The following is a 5,726-nucleotide window of genomic DNA, read 5'->3' as shown; positions in this document are numbered from 1 at the left end:
GGGGAAGGGGGAGGGGGAGGGGGAAGGGGAGGGGGAAGGGGACTCTGAAATAAAGAGAGAGAGGAGGGTTGGTGATAGCAGGGAGATAGTGGTGGGGATTGGTCAGTGAGGTGGGAGGAGCGGATAGGTGGGAGAGAAGATGGACAGTTCAAGGAGGCGGGGATGAGGTCGGGTGTGGGGAGATTTTGAAGCTAGTAAAGTCCACATTGAGACCATTGGGTTGTGGGCTTCCAGTTTGCGGGTGGCATCATTGTGACACTGGAGGAGGCCCAGGATGGACATGTCGTCCAGGGAGTGGGAGGGGGAGTTGAAGTGGTTCACGACTGGGAGGGGTTGTCATTTGTCGCGAACCGAGTGTAGGTGCTCTATAAAACGGTCTCCGAGCCTTCGCTTGGTCTCACTGATGTAGAGGAGGCCACATTCGGAACAGCAGATACAATTGACCTCGAAACTGATATCTATTTCAAGGCCACTGACTCCCACAGCTACCTAGACTATATCTCATCTCACCCACCCTCCTGCAAGAATGCCATCCCCTACTCCTAATTCCTTCGCCTCCGCCACATCTGCTCCCAAGATGAGGCGTTCCACTCCCGAACATCCCAGATGTCCTCGTATTTCAAGGACTACAACATCCCCCCACAGAGGTCGGAAATGCCCTCGACCACATCTCTTGCATTTCCCACACCTCAGCCCTCACACCCCCTCCCCGCAATAACAACAAAGACAGAATTCCCCTTGTCCTCACGTATCACCCCATCAACCTCCGGATTCAACATTCATCATTCTCCGCCACCTGCAATCTGACCCCACTACTAAGGATATATTTCCCTCCCCACCCTTATCTGCCTTCTGGAGGGATCACTCTCTCCACGACTTCCTCGTCCGCTCCACACTTCCCATTAGCCCCACCATCCCAGACACTTTTCCCTGCAACCGCAGGAGGTGCTACACCTGCCCCTACACCTCCCCCTCAACTCCATCCCAGGCCCCAAGAAAACCTTCCACAGCAAACAGATGTTCACCTGCACATCTGCTAATCTGGTCTATTATATCCGCGTTCCCGATGTGGACTCCTCTACATTGGTGAGACCAAATGGAGGCTCGGAGACCGTTTTGTAGATCACCTACTCTTGGTTCGCGACAAACGACAACTCCTCCCAGTCATGAACCGATTCAATTACCCCTCCCACTCCCTGGACGATATGTCCATCCTCGGCCTCCTCCAGTGTCACAACGATGCCACCCGCAAACTGGAAGCCCACAACTCAATGGTCTCAATGTGGACTTTACTAGCTTCAAAATCTCCCCACCCCCGACCTCACCCCAAGACCAGCCACCCCCCCATTCCTACCTCATTGACTGTCCGTCTTCTCTCCCAGCTATCCCACCTCACTGACCAATCCCCAGCACTACTCACCTACACTCACCTTTTACTTGCTTCATCCCCGCCTCCTTGACCTGTCCATCTTCTCTCCCACCTATCCGCTCCTCGTACCTCACTGACCAATCCCCCCCACTACCTACCTGCTATCACCACGCCCCTTCCCCTCCCCTATTTCTGAAGAGGGGTCCCGACCTGAAACATCAGCTTTTCTGCTCCTCTCTTGCTGCCTGGCCTGCTGTGTTCCTCCAGCTCCGCACTGTGTTATTATGAATATTTCAATGTTGTTTTAAAGTTTTGAAGTACAGTTTACAGTATTGGTCACCTTATTAATGAAGGATGTAAGTGTTTTGGAAGCGGATAAGAGGTTTTCTAGACTAATGCCTTGAATGGGACAGGCTGCACTATGAGGAAACGTTAAACAGGCTAGGCTTATATTCACTGGTGTTTAGAAAAGCAAGAGGCAACTTGAGTGAAACATATAAGATCTTGAGGGGATTTGATGGCTTGGATGTGAAGAGGATGTTTCCTTTTATGGTAGTATTTAGAACCAGGATCTAGAAATTGTAGAGGAGAGTTGAGGGACTGAATGGCCTATTCCTGCTCATTACTTGTATGTTCATGTTATGTTCACTATCCTCCTCACAGGTTGCAAACCTTCCAACTTTAAGTTGCATATCACCTGCAAACTTTGAAATTGTCTCCTGTGCTCCAAGATCTTGATTATTAATATAAATCAGTGTGATACAAGGTTTGTGATTTTTATATATTTTGATATCATTTATTTTAGAGTTTGGAGTTTGACCTAATGGAATGTGGGTTTATGTCTGTGCATTTGAGGGAGTTAATGATTAACTTGCCAGTATTCCTGGAACACTTTTTAAAACCAGTTTGAGAGATGGTTCCTGCAGTGCTAATAGGAAATTGTTGACAAAGAGAACTTTATGAGCACACAGAGCAAACATGATAAGCATTAGCCAGCTTTAAGTTAGAAGGATACAGAATTAATTTTTTGTTTGCATTTGGAAAGCATCCATGGCTTGCAATTTTTTTCATTTTGGTTCACAGAAGACTCAGTTGAAGTTGGATGTAAGAAATAATTTCACCTAGAGAAAGGAAAATTCAGAACAGTTAGGAAATAACATTGGTGTTGATCATAATATAGCAAGAGCCCCAAAACACCATCCAACCTGAAAAATATCCATCAGCTACTACTTTCCGGTTCCTATCACACAACCAATTTTACATCCACATTGAAACTGTTATTTCTTTTCCATGAGCTATAACCTTTCTCAGTACAATGCTGCACAACAATTTTGAATATTATTTGGAAGACCATGTACAGCTGCATCAACAACATTACCTGCATTAATACATGCTATTACCTCCTTAAAGAACTCCAGAAAGTTAGTTAAACGTAATTTTCACGAAAGAAAGAGTCATAGAGCACAGAAGCAGACCCTTCAGTCCAACTTGTCCATGCCAACCAGTTTTCCCAAACTAAACTAGTCCCATTTGCCTATGTTTGGCCCATATCCCTTTGAACATGTCCTGGCCATTCACCTGTCCAGATGTCTTTTAAAAGTTGTAACTGTTCCTGCCTCTACAACTTCCACTGGCTGTTCATTCCATATATGCACCATTTTCTGTGAAAATGTTGCCTTCAGGTCTCTTTTAAATCTTTTCCCTCCATCCTTAAAGCTATGCCCTCTAGTTTTGAACTCCCCTACCCAGGCTGTTCACCTTATCCGTGCCTCTCACGATTTTATAAACCTCTATAACGGTCACCCTTCAACCTCCTACGCTCCAGTGAAAAAAGTGCCAGCCTATCCAGCCTTTTCTTATAACTCAAACCCTCCAGGTCCTTGTAAATCTTTTCTGCACCCTTTCCAATTTAATAGCATCCTTCCTATAGCAGGTCAACCAAAATTGCATGCAGTACTCCAAATGTGGCCTCACCAATGTCCTGTACAGCCTCAGCATGTCCCAACTCCTATACTCCATGCTCTGACCAATGAAGAGAAGTGTGTCAAACACATTCTTCACACGTTTACCTGTAATACCACTTTCAAGGAACTATGCACCTGAACCCTGGGTCTTTCTGTTTGAAATACTAACCAGGGCCACCATTAAATGTGTTCGCCCTGCCCTAGTTTGTCTTACCAAAATGCAACACCTCATGTTTATCTAAATTAAACTCCACCTGCCACTCCTCGGCTCATTAGCCAACTGATCAAAATCCCAATGTACTCTTTGATAATCTTCTTCACTGTCCATTATACCACCAATTTTGGTGTCATCTGCAAACTTACTAAACATGCTTGCTATATTCTCATCCAAATCGTTTATACAAAGGATAAACAGTGGACCCAGCACCAATCCCCGCAGAACACCACTGGTCACAGGCCTCCCGAAAACAACCCTCCACCACCACCCTGTCTCCTACAGTATATTCAATTGGCTAGCTCTCCCTGGATCCCATGTGATCTAACTTTACTAACCAGGCTACCATGCGGAACCTTGTTAAAGGCCTTGCTAAAGTCCATGTAGACAACGTCTACCTTTCTACCCTCATCTATCCTCTTGGTTACATCTTCAACAAACAATGCATTGTGGCTCTTAGTTAATCCAACTTGCCCTTGTGACTATAACTCCATCGTGGATTATTGTTTCTAGATATTTCCTCACAACTAAAGTTAAACAAATTGGCCAGTAATTGATGATTTTATCCTTACATGCTTGTTTGAATAAGAATATAACATTTGCAAATTCTCCAGTCCTCTACTGCCAATCCTTAGTACAGGGATGATTGAAAGATTATTGTCTGTGACTCTGCAATTTACACTTCCACTTCCTTCAATGTCCTTTGATGGATCTTTGATGGTACAGTTGTTTTGTAAATAAGTATCAACAACTTATTCAATACATCCTCATCAATCTTAAACCCATATTGTGATGGATTTTCCTCCTCTATCTCCATGGTCTGGGTACTATCTTGGTAAAGACAGATGCAAGAAGTTAATTAACATTTACAGTTAACATTAACATGATCCTGTCACTATTTTCCAAGTGCTCTGCTATTAAATATTTTATAATGGACTCTAGCAATTTTCCCCACAATCAATGTCACATTAACTGGTCTATAATTGCCTATTTTCTCTCTAGCTTCTTTTTTTCTAAATAGTGGGATTGCTCTAGCTACTCTCCAATCCATAAGAACTCTTTCAAAGTCTATAACATCTTGAAAGATGACCACAAATGCATCCATTATTTCGAGGGACATTTCCTTAAGTACTCTGGAATGTATATTATCAGACTCTAGGGGATTTATTGGCCTTTAAAACCCATCATTTCCCCCACTAATACGAATTTCCTTCAGTTCCTTCCTCTCACGAGGAAGTATGTTTCCCAAATTTTTGGCATATTATTTGTCTACTTTTTGAAGACAGAACCAAAACGTATACTTAATTGGTCTGCCATCTCTTTGTGTCCCATTATAATGTGTTCTGTTTCTGACTATAAGGGACCTACACCTATCTTCACTAATCTTTTTCTCTTCACGTACCTATAGAAGCTTTTACAATCAATTTGTATGTTACCCACAGTTCTCGTACTCTATTTTACTCCTCTTATTCAATCTTTTTGTCCTCCATTGCTGAAATTTAAACTGCTCCTAACCTTCGGGTCTGCTGTTTTGTTTATGGCAAATTTGTATGCCCCTTCTTTTGATCTACTCCTATTCTTAACTTTCCTGGTTAGCCATGGTCAAACTTGTTTTATATTTGTGCTAGACAAAAATGAAAAATTGTTACAGTTCCTCCATATGCTCTTTAAAATGTTTGCCATTGCCATCACCATCATTCCTTTAAGTAACGATCCACCATTTATCAGATTCAGCTTGTGTCTCATACCATCATAGTTTCCCTTGTTTAGATTCAGGACCCTCGTCTCAACTGTGTGTCTCACCATCTTAATGAAGAATTCTATCATATTATAGTCACTCTTCCCCAAGGGGCCTCAATCAGCTAGGTTGCCAATTATTACTTTGATTTCACAATCCCAGTCTAGGATAACATTTTCTCTAATCAGTTCCTCAACGTATTGATCCTAAAAACCGCCCCATACACACTCTAGGAATTCCTCTTCTACTGTATTGTTATTGATATGATTTGCCCAATCTATGTCCAGATTAAAGTTACCGATAATTATAGCAGTACCTTTATTTCTTGATTCTCTAAATTCCTGCATATTGCCTTCCCAACATTACTATTATAGTTTAGGAGTCTATATATAACTCCCACTATGAAAATGAAGTAGTGTTGTGGCCAAAACAGCACTGTGT

The sequence above is a fragment of the Rhincodon typus genome, chromosome 7, assembly GCF_021869965.1.
Source record: "Rhincodon typus isolate 14 chromosome 7, sRhiTyp1.1, whole genome shotgun sequence".
In the NCBI taxonomy this organism is placed as follows: domain Eukaryota; kingdom Metazoa; phylum Chordata; class Chondrichthyes; order Orectolobiformes; family Rhincodontidae; genus Rhincodon; species Rhincodon typus.
This window is presented reverse-complemented; position numbering follows the sequence as displayed.